This window comes from Spermophilus citellus (genome assembly GCF_964194105.1).
Source record: "Spermophilus citellus genome assembly, chromosome: 9".
In the NCBI taxonomy this organism is placed as follows: domain Eukaryota; kingdom Metazoa; phylum Chordata; class Mammalia; order Rodentia; family Sciuridae; genus Spermophilus; species Spermophilus citellus.
In genome coordinates, this window is record NC_138191.1 from 109,061,960 (window position 1) to 109,076,248 (window position 14,289).

The 14,289-nt window shown below is 49.0% G+C and overlaps 1 protein-coding gene across 1 annotated transcript in view; it reads left to right on the top strand.

Moving 5' to 3' along the window:
* RIMS3 (regulating synaptic membrane exocytosis 3) overlaps positions 1 to 14,289 on the top strand; it is a 38,150-nt gene that overhangs the window by 1,119 nt on the left and 22,742 nt on the right. The window lies entirely within an intron of this gene.

Here is a 14,289-nt window from a genome sequence, read left to right on the forward strand (position 1 = left end):
CCCTTAGGGGATTTGGAACCTGGTTGAATGTCAGTGCTCAACCCTAGCCCCAGATGCGTTGTTTGGGTGTGGAGAAGAAGGCTGCTATCCCTTTGGTCCCATCCTACCCAGGATTTCTCAGGTCTGAGGTTCTTGGGTTTGGGTTCTGAACAGTGGGGGGAAAGGTCTCTCTGGGTTGGGCTTGGTCACCATGGGGTTAACAAGCCATTCCCATAGTTGCTGTCAGCCACCAATTAGTCTGTAATCACACAGCTGCCAACATCCCTAGGGCAAGTGGGCAGCCTAATGGGGCATTCTTTGGTTGGTCAGGGGCCTGCTGGGAAGGGGACCCATACAACCTGTGCTTAAACCAAGCACCAGGTCTTTTGGAATTTGCTTGGGGCCCACACATCCATTCCCTGTCCTCAGCATGCAGCTACCTGGCTTAAGGGACTTCCTGGGGTTCTACACTTACCTGACCCTGTGCAGAGTATGAAGCCCAGAGTTGGTTAAACTTGGCTTCAAACATAGGCTCTGCCACTTTCTAGCTGTGTGGTTTTAAATAAATCACTTCCCCTCTCTGAGCCTCTTTCAATAAAAAAAGACCCACCTACTCAGAGGAGTAAATGAAATGGTAGATTTAGGTCTTAGCTCAGTGCCTGGCACTCAGGACAGCAGAGTAGATAACTGCTGAACTCAAGAGTAAATCCTTTGCCAAGCACTTGCTGGGGCAGGTGTTCAAGAGCCAGTTGCTGACGACTCAGCAGGGGCCATGCTCCCTTCCCTGAGGACATGTGGTCTCTGTCACTGTCTTAACTGTTTTCACTCCCTCTTGCTCAACAACACTTCTGGTCTCTGGATGGATGTTAATTGAATTTACTCTGCAGAGCCCAGGCCTGAGGCTGCTACTCTCTGGGCTCCTCCTCTCCTTGCCCAGGTGCTGGGCTCTGTGGGGTCTGTCAGGGGTCTGGGTGATGTCTGCAGCAGTAACAGCAGCTGGCCCTTTAAGGAGGCAAGAAAACAATTATCCGGTCTGGGCATTGCATCAGCTGGAGCCTGGAGGGTCCCTGGGGAAGGAGGGGCAGGCTGGTGGTTGATTTCATTAGTGCCATGCAGAACTCTCACCTGAGTCTGCACCACTCCCCAGCGCAGCCTTCTCCCCCAGGCAACAGTGGGCCCAGGGCCTTTCCCACCCCAGGAGCCCCACCTTAGGGACTCTCTGTGCACACCCACCCAAGTCATGGGCCCTGACAAAGGGGGTGTAGGGAAGTGTCTCTTGCACTGGCCTTTTGCTGACTAGCAGTCTCCCCTGCTCACGTTCTGCTGACTTGGGGTACACAGTGTATCTTCTGTACTGGCATTTTGCTGACAGTGGGGTGGGTGCCTCCCGCATTAGTATTTGGCTGACCTGGGGGTGTTCCTCCTACAATGGCGTTCTGTTGATGCTGGAGAGGGGCGACTTCAGTGCTGGCCCCTTCCACACTGGTAGACTGCTGTCCTGACAGAGGAGCTCTGTGGGCTGGGGTGTGCAGACTGACGGTGTAGGTTAGAAACTGCTCTCTGGGTGGGGGTAAGGTGGCTGGCAGTGGTGAGTCACAGGGGTGTGTGGTCTGGGGCACGGAAGAGACAAAGTACTTGAGCATCAGACAGCAGGGTTCAAATCCTCTGTCCTCCATTTGCAACCTGTTACCACTTAACTCTGTGGCCTCAACTCTTGAGTCTCCATCCCCTTCCAGAAAGTAGGAATATTTTGTACCTATACTGGCCCACCCCATCTGGAAAGTGGTGAGGATTCAGTGTAGGAAGTGGTCATACAGGACTGAGCCCAGGCCTGGCCCCTACTCTATGTTAGTGGTTCCCTTTCCTTTGCAAGTTTGGGCTCTTCACACATTGAGCACAAGATACCCAGACAAGGAAAGGAGGGTCACGGGAGGAGGGGTGAGAAGAAAGAGTGCAAGGCCCTCCTGCCTCTGTTGCAGGAAGATGCATTCAATTCACCGTGTTCTGAGGATATACCAAGCTCTAAGAGCCAAATAGCCCCTGCCCACCTGGAGCCAACATTCTAGTAGTATCATGACCCCCAGCAAGTAACTATACACATTTGACAAGTGTTGAAAGGAGGGACTCAAGGAGGCTCCAGAACCCATTATTGGAGGTGATAGGTTCTCTTACTTTCTGGGTTCTAGGAAGGGTTCCTGGAGAGGGTGGCATCTTAGTCAAGGCAAGAAATATGCCAATGAGTTGAGGGCGTAAAGAAGCAAGAAGCGAGGGAACAGTATGTCTGGGGACCTGGTAATGGTGGCAACAGGCTTGGTGTGGTGGGCAGGGGAAGGTGTAGGCAGGCCCAGGGACAGCCAGGCCAGACCTCCTTGGTCTAGTAGGATACTGGGGACTTGAGGATTTGTCTTGAGGCCAGTGGCAGCCCCTACAGGGTTTTAAGCAGGGTGGGCGGGGTCAGATCTCCAGTGTGTGGGCTGGGCTGTGTGGCCCCTGCTGTGTGGCCCCTGCTGTGTGGCCCCAGGCAGAGCCTCTCTCCAGAGACAGTTTGCCTTCTGCCTTGGCACCTAGGGAGTGGTTGTTTATGTGGCTTGCCTCAGCAGGGAGAGGGCCAGTCCTAGTCCCTGAAGCTCCCTCTCTCTGGGCTGAGCTGCATCTCAGCCTTGTTGACAAAGTTCAGCCCATGGGGCCAGGTTTTCCCAACCTCCATGGGGAACCAGAAGGGCAAGAGGCAGGGTTTTGGCACCAGATGGGCCTGTGTTCACATCCCGGCTCTGTAGTCCATGAGGAAGGCACACCCTGTCTCTGTACCTCAGTGTTCTCAACTGTAAGATGGGGTTGATATCAGTCTGTCTATGGGAAGGATAAAGTGAAATTCTAGATGGAAATCACAAAGCCCTATCTAGTGTCTGCTGGCATTTTTTACTCTATTGCATGGGGGCTGGCACCTAATGTAGACCATGCCCAGAGCTGGTTGGGATTTTGGAGCAGGGTGAGTTTCAAAAGTCCAAGGTCTTAAAACAGAAGGGAGATTTTTGGAGTAGAAGAAGGGGATTAGGGAGAAGACATGGGAAAAGGGAGCACTTTGGATGAAACTGACCAAATTAGGCTACATACTTGGATGAATATACCACAGCAAATTCCACCTTTTTATATATCTTTTTTTTTTTTTTAAAGAGAGAGTGAGAGAGGAGAGAGAGAGAGAGAGAGAGAGAGAGAGAGAGAGAGAGAGAGAGAGAGAATTTTTAATATTTATTTTTTAGTTCTCGGCGGACACAACATCTTTGTTGGTATGTGGTGCTGAGGATCGAACCCGGGCCGCACGCATGCCAGGTGGGCGCGCTACCGCTTGAGCCACATCCGCAGCCCCACCTTTTTATATATCTGTAAACCACCAATTAAAACAACAATAAATAAGTAGAAGGAAGACCAGTAGAAGAGAGGAAGGGGGACAGTCAGAGGGAGGAGAAAGGGAAAGTGGAAGTACTGGGGACTGTATTGGAGAAAAATGTATTTCATGCATGTATGAATATATCAAAATGAACGCCACTATTATGTGTAACTATAATGCACTAATAAAAACATAAAAAAAAGAGTCCATGGTCACACTGGGCTCTGAAGGACCCCATACTTGGTTTAATTTTCTGCTGTCACCATCTTGAATTTCTTAATTTTGAACAGAAGGTCTTGCACTTTGATTTAGCACTGGGCCCTGCATATTGTATAGCCCACAAATCGAGGAGGGATAGGAATAGACAGGGAGAAACATAGACCTGCAAATAGTTCCAAAGTAGAGGACAGGAAAGGTGGAGGGCATGACTAACTGCCTGAAGGTGGGTGGGATGTTAATCATAGTAACATTTATTTAGTGCTTACTGTGTGCTGGTGCTTTGCTAGCACTTTGCATACTCATTTTCAAGCAGCCCTATGAGGTGGGTATTATTATCATTTCCATGGTATAGATGAGGAAACTGAAGTTATTTGGCCAAAGGTTGCCACATTGTTGTCAAGTGACAGAGCTGGAATTCAAAGTCAGGTTATTGAGCTGCTGAGGTAATGCCTGGACCAGGGATGTTTTCACCTAGGAGGAGGGACTACAGAGTGAAGCCTGAAGGAGAGCTTGGCTTTGCTCAGTGGGAAGAAGGTGCAGAGGAGATGGAGGGTGTTCTCAGATGAGAAGTGTCTGTGCAGGGCAGGGGGTGGTTAGGGGTGCTGCTTGGCCAAGAATGGGAGCTAAAGCCAAGACACCAGGTGCTGAGATAGGTAACCTTTGGATTTCATAGTTTTGATTTTCTAAGCTCAGAGCCCCAGTCCCACTGCTACTATGGCTCTTCAGAGCTGCACCGCCCCCCGCCACTTTTTTTTTTAACCACATTGTTTCCTCTGCCATCCCCCTCTTTGCCACCCGCCCCCCCCCACCCCAGGTCATCTGACTGTAATGATATCTTCTGGTTCAGGACCTGCAGGTCTAACTGCTTCCTGGGCACAGACAGTAAGGCTTCAGGTTCCAACCCAGGTCCCCAGCTCTACTGCTTGCACCTGCTTTGCTTCCAGGGTCCCCATCTCATATCTGGCACCATCATCCACCCACTTGCTCAAGCTGGAAGCTAGAAATTCTCCTGGACGCCTCTCTCTCTTCGCCCCCACACCCTACAGCCAAGCCTCAGCAAGTCCTGTTAGTTTTCCTCCGTACCTCCGTCTGGTCTGTGGACCTTCTTCCTACCCGTGGCCCCCTCCAGACCACCATTGTCTTTCATCTGGACATTGGTGACAGCTTCATATTTTGACTTCGTACCTTTCTGTTCCTGCCCCACTTAATTTTATTTTTCATACTGCAGCCAGAGCAATCTTCTAAAGATAAATGTTTGATTGTGTCATTTCCCTGCTTAAGACTTCTAGGACTTCTTAGAATAAAATCCAGACTCAGTGACGCAGTCTCCACATCCCTGTGTGATCTGGTCCTTGCCTGCCTTTTTGTAGCATCTTCTACCATTCTCCCTCTCCCTCAGCTGCTTGACTTGCCCACATGTTGTCCCTGATCCTGGAATGTAGGCCCACTCCCAGGGTCATTCTGACTCCCACTTATTCTTCACAGGGTCACCAGCTCTAGCACTGTTTCTTCAGGGAAGCCTAAAAATCAGGAACTAAACACTGCTCCTTCCACAGAAGCTTGTACTTCTTCATGACACTCAGCACACTTGAATTTCTCTTTCATCATGTTTCTCTCTCTTGCTAGCCTGTACATTCTATGGGTCAGGAATCCCATGTTGTGTGGCACTGGCACGTAGTGGGTACTCAGTGAGTGGGTTGGTGAATGAAAGCAAAGAGCATCCTAAGTGGCCTTTCTGCCCTCAGGCCTGCCTTTTCTAGTCCTTTCTCCATACAGCCCCAGAGAGTTCTTTCCAAAACACAGAACTGACCCTGTCACCTTCTGCTACTTAAAATACTTCAATCGCTCCCCATTGCTGACAGGAAAAGGCCTCAGCTTCTTATCATGATATTCAAAGCTCTTTATGATCTGTGCCCGACTCCCTGTCCAGCCGCATCTCCCATGCTTCCGTAGCACACTTTGAACACCTGGCTGTTCCTTTAACATGGCAGTCTGTTTTGTACCTCTGTGCACCTGCACTTGCTGTTCCCTGTGCTCAAAGTGCCTCCCCTCCCCTACTTTGTCACTGTGGAGAATGTCCTTCACTCTTTAATCAGCTCAGCTAACATCTTTGCAGCAAAGCCTGTGTGGAAACCCTTTACCCCTCCTGGAAAGTTAGCCCACCCTCCCTCTGCCACATCTGTGCAGAACTAAATCTCTTCCTCGCTCTCTCCTGCTAAACTGGACACCTTCACTGCAGGCAGTTACAGTTTTTTTTTCCTCATAATTATTCATGTTTTCATCTATCTCTAGCTCCCAGCTTATCTCTGGTCTTTTTTTTTTTTTTTTTTTTTTTTTGGTGGTGGTGGTGGTTCTGGGGATTGAACCCACTGGCACTCTACCCCTCTGAGGTATATCCCTCAAAAAATCCTTTTGATTTATCTATTTATATTTTGAGATGGGGTCTTGCTAAGTTGCCTAGAATGACCCCAGATTTGTGATCCTCCTGCCTCAGCCTCACAAGTAGCTGGAATTACATGGAATTGCATGTGCCATACATATCCCTTGTCTTAATTAATTCTCTGGTTATGTACAGAAATCCACTTGAGGGCTGGGGTTGTAGCTCAGTGGTAGAGAGCTTGCCTCTCATGTGTGAGTCACTGGGTTTGATCCTGAGCACCACATAAAAATAAATAAATAAATATTAAAGATGTTGTGTCCATCTACAACTAAAAAGAAAGAAAGAAAGAAAGAAAGAAAGAAGAAATCCACTTGAGCCAGCTTTGGAATTCCTGGGAATTCAAGGGAAAGAAAAGTTAGACTTGGGAAAATGGAACCCAGAAGACCAGAGGAATATGAGTCTGTGAATCAACTGTTTTCTGTACTGTACAAACTGATGGCTGTCTTTGCCTTTATCTCTCCACACACTATATTTCTCTGCTTTTCCAGGCACCAAGCCACCCATAGTTCCTTTATTGTGGCACTCAGTTCCAGCCATATTCAGAGATAGAACTCAGGGTTCTCCTAGACTCCCAGGAGAGGATCTGATTGGCTTTGAGAGGGTCATGTATCTACCCTGGATCAATCATTTGCAGGCTGCTGGGAAGGATCACAAAGTCAGACATGTGAACATGGCTCTTGATGCCCACTTCAGAGAAGGAGGGTTCTTAGCTGGATTAGTACTTTAAAAGACATCTGCTAGAATCCTTAGCATGCTAGGGGGTTCAGGCAGTCGGGCCTGAGCCCCAGGCTTCCTTGTGGACAGCATTTGGAGAAAAGGGACTTGGAATTATGACTTAGATGGGACTCTTTTTTTTTTTTTTTTTAAAGAGAGAGTGAGAGAAGGGAGAGAGAGTTTTTTTATTTTTTAGTTCTCGGCGGACACAACATCTTTGTTGGTATGTGGTGCTGAGGATCGAACCCGGGTCACACGCATGCCAGGCGAGCGCGCTACCGCTTGAGCCACATCCCCAGCCCCTAGATGGGACTCTTTTTCCTGGGATCAGTGGCCAGGCTCTAAAGAACCTGTGACCTATAAGTCAGAGGCCTGAGCAGAGAGAAAAGGAGATGAGACCATGAATTTCCTCACTTCTCTTTGGAGTAGGGAGAGAGGGAAGGGGATGGTGTGTCCTACCAACATCTTACTCATTCTCTAAGACTTAACACATTTCCTTTCCTCATTGAATAATTATACCATGCCCGGGCTGGGATTGTGGCTCAACGGTAGAGCGCTCGCTTAGCACAGGTGGGATCTGGGTTCGAGTCTCAGCACCACATAAAAATAAAGGCATTGTGTTGTGTCCATCTACACCTGAAAGAAAGAAAGAAAGAAAAGAAGGAAGGAAGAAAGAAAGAAAGAAAGAAAGAAAGAAAGAAAGAAAGAATTATACCATGCCCATTATCCCTACCCCCAGTCAGTCATTCTTTGCCTATCTTGATTCTGTTCTTTGTACCTTCCTAGTAACAACCATTTTTTGAGTATTTACTCTGTGCCAGATACCATGCACATGCATTATTCATCTGATCCTCACTTCCTATGAGATGGGTACTATTATTGTCCCCATTTTATGGAGAAGGAAACTGAGGTTCTGAAGGTAGAATTTATAGACTAGCAATACACAGCAGGCTAGTCTTGAACTCTTCCAAAGTAAAAGCTCTTAATCCCAACAACTTATTCACTTGCTTGTTTGCCTTTTGGAATTGTGGGGGCCTCACAGGTACCAAGTTACCATCTTCCCGCTTTCTCTACTGCCCAACATAGGACCAGCCCAGAGCCAAGGCCCCTGGCTGTAGGCAGGTGGATGGAGGTAGAGTTGAAAGGCATCTGACTTGGAGGCCAGTCTTCTACTTGCGGATCTACCCTATTTGGCCATGTGACTGTGGACAAGTCTCTTAACCTTCCTGAGCTTTAGTATTCTCATTCATAAATGAGGATGATAGACTGGCTGTGGTGGCAAATACCAGTAATCCAAGCTACTCTGGAGTCTGAGGCAGGAGTTCAAGGCTATCCTGGGCAACTTAGCTAGACTCTATCTCAAAATAAAAATAAAAAGGGTTGGGTTCAATTCCCAGTAAACACACACATGTACTCACGCATGCACATACATGATAGTTCCTGCTGTGAGGCTCATATTAGAAGGGATTTATTTGGTGACAACTTGTGAGCAATTTTTAAAGAGTTGTCACTACCAGAATGGGTGGCAGCAATGGGGTGCTAGCTGGACACTGTGCCTAGCTCCTGCAAGAGGTGGGCAATGTGCATAAGCTTCCCAGCATGTACACTGCCAATGTGCCATTTGGGGCTCCAGATGACTTTTAGGGGCTCATGGACCTGTCATTACACATAATGTCAGTGCACATAGAAAATTGGTTCCCTCTCAACTGTAGCAAATCTGAAATTGTCTCAGGGAGAAAGTGTGAGTGTCATTGCTTGTGTGCTTTTACAACTTCCCAACACTTGTGAGCTTCCCTTTTGAACAGAGAAATCTCAGACTAGGCTGAGAACTTTGGCTGGCAACTCGATGTAGCTAAAATTTTATAATATAACTTTTTTTACTGTATTTGTTTTGCTGTGTTTTATATTTATTAAAAGTGATATTGGCTTTCTACTTATAGTAGTAACACCAAGTTTCTATTTAAAATTGATGGATTGGGGCTGGGGATGGGGATGTGGCTCAGGCGGTAGCTCGCTCGCTTGGCATGCGTACGGCCTGGGTTCGATCCTCAGCACCACATACAAGGATGTTGTGTCCGCCAAAAACTAAAAAAGAATAAATATAAAATAAAATAAAATAAAATAAAATTGATGGATTCAGGTTAAAAGTGTAAATTTAAAAATAAATAACATGTAGTACAGTAGTATATGGGTCTGTTGGAAACTGTTGAGGTGGTTGGTTTACAGTGATATGTGAATAATGCAAAATTGAGAAATGACATGGAATTGTCAGACGTGGACCATTGGCCTAACCTTGAAAGATTTCCCTCCACCTACCTGATAATTTGGTGGTCTGTTCCTGCTATGCTGGCCTGCTCCCCTTTGTTTCCTTTGTGCCCTGGCTTGCATTTCTTTTGCATACTCCTGCAGTGGTCATCCTGCCAAAGGAGAATTTGTGCCACCAACCCTACAACCTGCTTTGAGAGGGAGGCTCTTGCAGCTGGGGAGTCTGGATGGAGTTAGATGCCCTCTCATCTCTGAGGCCAGAACTTGAGACCTCTTGTGACAAGCAAGAGCTACATACCCACAGTTCTGGTCCAAGTACATAACACTGGCCTCTGGGCTTCTGAGAGGCTTGGAATCCCAGAGAATAGAGAGGCTCTGGGAGCTTCAGGTAAAGGTGAGGCAGTCCCTGGAGCTTCATGCCCCAGAGCTTAGGGCTGAAGGATAGCATACCTCAGAGGTCCCTGTCCCTCTGCTTCACCCACCTCTTTGTGCTGCTGACTGCCTGTCCCTGGGGACTAAGCAGCAGATCCCAGGAGGCCTCAGAGGACTCAGTGGATTTCTCTGCAGGGCCCAATACTAGAGTCAGAGCAGAGAGGGCAGCTATGAGGTAGGGAGTCCTGTCTACACCTTGTCCATTCCCATGTTCCCTGGGAGTGTGGCCTGGGCGCCCTGGGGGTGGTGGGCCTGAGCAGAGTGCATGTGGGTGCTTGCGCTTCCGTGGGCAATGAGGGTCTCAGTGAAGGGCATTGAGCGTGTCTGTGGTGAATGGATCCTCGCGTGATATGTCTGAGGTTTTCTGTGAGGGAGTTTTCCTGCAGCATGCGAGTTTGTGTGTGTGGCAGGGGATCTCGTGTCTGTGTGTGATGCTGGTGAGTCTGTGGTCACTGCATCTCCGTGTAATTCATGTCTGTGAAGCTTGCTCGTGTGTTTCTGTGTGTTCCACGTGGGGCATCTGCACGCCCTGAGGAGGCTCGCATGCTGGGTGTGGTGTGTGGTCGTCATTTTGAGTATGTTGTCGTCTTTGTACAGCTGTGTGTCTGGGTGGCCCAGTGAAGATGTGTGGCATGCCTGGAAGGGGCCAGGGGTGGGGGCGGGGGCAGTGTCAGCCCAGCCAGGGCTGCGACTGTGCTGGGTTCCAGAGGAGGGTCCCCAGGGCAGGTAGCGGGCGCAGCGGCGCCTTCCGGCTTGGCGCGGACCTGGTAACTGGAGCCCCTTCCCCCCATGAAATATTGATCGGCTCTTGAGCAGCCCGGCCAGGGGAGGGGCGGCACTGAGTGAGCACCGGCCGCTGTCCTTGGTGCTGCTGCATCTTCCCCAGTTGGGGGTGTCAGTGCTCAGAAGAGGGCCGGCCAGGACGAGGGAGACATTGCCCCATCCACCAGCACTCTCAGTGAAGGGCTCCTACTCTCAGGACGAACTGACTGTCCCTAAGGCTGTTGGTCAATTCCCCCACTCCATCCAGGAAGGGAAGCAGGGTATCTTATCGGGATCCAGCATCCTTCGGGGCTACGGTGACCATATAACTGGGTTTGCCTAGGGTAGCCCTAACATACACATGTACACATTGTCCTGGTGTGATTGTTAGTAGTGTCCCTGCTCACTTGGTCTCAGTTGGATGATAAATTATGTGCTCACCAGCAATAGGGCTTTGATCCCTAGACCTGGTCTCCAAGATCTCTGCTTGGCCCTGGAGGTTCTGTAGCCAGGAGCCAAATCACAGGATTTGCATGTGTGGGGAGGGTGGAGGAGGGTTGCCTTTTCTGTGCCGTGGCTGAGCTGGAATTAAGTGCTAGAGAGCCCCAGGGCCCTTGGGATCCTTCTGCAGCCTAGGCCTCTCTTAGGGATCCAGCCCCCTTCTCTACCAGTCTCAATGCTGCTTGCTATTCAAACTGTGCTCTGTGCTTCTTCTCAGGTCTGGGATTTCCCTGCCCCTTGGAATGGGCTTTGGGGTGCAACTTCACATCCTTTCTGGATCCAGGGCAGGCCTTTCTTTGGTCTCAGCATCATGGTTTTGTAGGGTGCCAGACTGGCCATCTATGTACTAATGGCATCTTCTCTGAGTACTACTTTGAACTCCCTCATTTTATTGTTCTATCTCTGACTGTGGGTATCACCTGTCACCCTTCGTCACCTGTATACTCTTCTGGGTATTACTCTTCTTTTCCATACCCCACATTTCCCTCTGGGAACACACCCCACTCCTGCCCACTCATGCAGCTCTCCTGAGCTCAGTGGATCTGCTTACCTGCCCAGCACCTCCACAAAGAAGCTGCAGGATTATCTCAGACTCATCATGACTAAAATGAGGATTCATCTTCTCCTTAACCCAGGTTTGTCCTAGGGGCTCAGCTGATGACTCCTCAAGCCTCAACCTTCCTACAGACCACCTGGAATTACATTTGTTTCCTCTCTCCAACTTCAGGCAGTTCCCTGACCCTACCCACGACTCCTGGTCATGCTTTCCTCTTCACACGTGTGGTCAGAAGCAGCACAGCCCTTCCTGCCTGCCTTGGTGTAGCAGCCCTCCCTGCTGCCAGCTGCTTCTGATTCTGTACCTCAGTGTCAGATTGATCTCTATAAAACATTACATCTGAATTGTGTCATATTTCACTCCTACAGGATTAAGCCACACTTCTTAGAACGTTTAGGGCCCTTCATTGGCTGCTCTCAGCCTCCTTTTCCAACCCCCTCTTCCACAGTTGTACTTACCTCCTTCTCTAACTGCACAGCTCCACTCACCAGCCTCTGAGCATACTGTTTCCTCTTGGGATCTTCCTAGTAGTTGCCACTGCTTTCCTTAGAGTCACCTCTGCCTCGCCAAATCCCACCTGTCTTTTGAGGTGCTCTGCGGCACACATCTTAATGATGTCTTCCCTGCCTCTCCCAGCCTAAAGAGTTCATTCCTTCTGCAGGATAATCAGAATGTTTTATCTTTACCCCTCAATGCTTTGGGTGGTCCAGCAGCCTGGGCATTGCGTGGAGCTTGTGAGAAATGTAGAATGTTGGGCTCCACCTGTGGCCCATAGTCAGAATCTGTGTTTCAGCAAGATCCCCAGGTGACTCATGTGCACATTTCAGTTTGGAAAGCCCTGACTGGTGTTCTTGGAGTTCAGGATCTCCTTTATGGGCATGGCCTTTGGTCAGGGTGGACAGTCTTCTCAGGTGCCAAGTTTAGCAGCCCATCAGGTGACAGGTGCCATGTCTGGCCAGATCCCACAAGCCATGGAAGGTGTAAGTGGTGGAGATGGCTGAGAAGGATGTGTACTCTGCTAGGACCCTTCCCACATGGGATCTATAGCCTGAAAGATCTAGTGCCTGAAAGACACTTTTAAGTTTGTAAGACTGACTCCAGAAAGCACTCTAACAACATGAGGAGGAATCAATTAATCAATAAAAAGCAGTTATTAAGCATATAACAACTTTTCTCTGTTCTGAAAACACATTTGTGGAAACGTCTGTTATTTTAGTGTATGTTTCAAAAAGAAAAAAAATATTTGTTGTTTTTTCTTTATTATAGCATTAATAGTTTCTAAAGTAGTAACTTTAAAAAACACAATATGTCACATGAAGAAAATAAAAATGACTCATAATTCTACTATGCCGTAAATAGTATTAATTTGATGTTTGTGATTTCCATTTGTTCACTTAACAGTGTTTGCAGTCCTGCTATGCTCCAGACCTCTGCCAGGTACCAGGGATTTGGGGTGAGGAAGGCAATATGGTTCCTATTTTTAAGCAACTCACAGCCAGGGGGTGGGGTGTGGGAGACAGGCACTGAGCAAGTTAGAAACAGCAATGTCTTCATTTCCTAGGCTCCTGTAACAAAGCACCACAAGCTGGGTGGCTTAAAAGAACCGAAATGTATTCTCTCATAGTTCTGGAGGCTGCACGACTGAAAGCAAGGTGTCAGCAGGTTTGTTTCCACCTGAGGGCTGTGAGGGAGAATCTGTTCCAGGCTTTTCCCCTAATTTCTGGTGACAGCTGGTAATCCTTGGCATTCCTTGGCTTGTTGACGCATCGCTCTAATCTCTGCCTCTTGTCACATGGTTTTCTCCCCGTGTCCCTGTCTCTTGGCACTGCTTCCTATAAGGACACTAGTTGGATTAGGGGTAATCTACTCCAATATGACCTCAGTTAATCACATCTGCAGTGACCCTATTTTTAAACAAGGATACATTATAGATACTGGGGTTTAGGGCCTCAACATTTTGGGGAGTTTGGGACACAATTTAACCCATAAAGTGCAAGGACAATACAGAATTCTGGAGGAGAATAACTGACCTTTCCTGGAAAAATTCTCCTAGGAAATGACCTTCAAACTGGGAACAAGTGAAGAACAGGGTTTAAACTAGCAGGGGAAGAGGGCCAGACCAGTATGGGGTCCCCCAAGCACAAGGGTGGTGCCTGGCAGGGAAGAACATTCCAGGCAGACAGAAGACAAAAGAGGGCACTTTTGAAGTGAAAAGGAGCAAGTGTGGCTTGAATATGGGACAGGGGGCAGAGGCCCAGAGGAGGTGGGACCTGGGAGAGGAAATCAGGGTCTGTGTCACAGTGGGCCTTGATAAGGGCTGCCTTCTTTATCCTGAAGGAAATGAGGTGCCATGGCAGGGTGTCAGAGGCAATGATTCATCCTGCTTTGTAGGCTGTCTCCTCCCAAGACGGAGCACTGGGAAGGCTGTGTTATTCCTCTAAGTCTGTAGTCATGAAGGAGGACATGTAGCCATATCCTTAAGAGCCTCCTGGCTGTGAAGGAGTATGGCCGCTCTGTCCAGGGACGGAGACATGGCCTGCCCCCAGCAGCCCCTGGCCAGGGTGTGGGAGATTCACTAGCCTGCAGGAACCTTGCTCTGAACAAGAGATGGGACTCTTCAGCCCTGGCTCTGCCTTACCATGGGTGTGCTATGTCCTCTGAGTCTGGGGATACAGGGTGAGGCCGAGTCATATCACCCCAAGCATTGCTGGGAGGACTATGACTGAGACTGTATCCAGGGCCCATGTGGCTCCCTGAGGTCAGAGGCCTGATTGCTGGGAAAAGCCAAGTTCTTGCAGAGGCTGTGTCTTCAGCACCCTGCTCCCCTCAGGGGAAGTGTGGAGCCTGTGTTGCCACCATACACAGGACTCAGCCTAGCTGGTGCTCAACCCATCCCTTATCACACCTGCAGAGGCCCATCCCTTTCCTGTGCATGATGGGAGAGGGCCCATCCTGCCCCAAGCTGCCATCCCTGCCTTGCCTGGGTTGGGTGGGCCAGCCTGAGAGAGGAGAAGTGGGTCAGCTGGTAGCCAT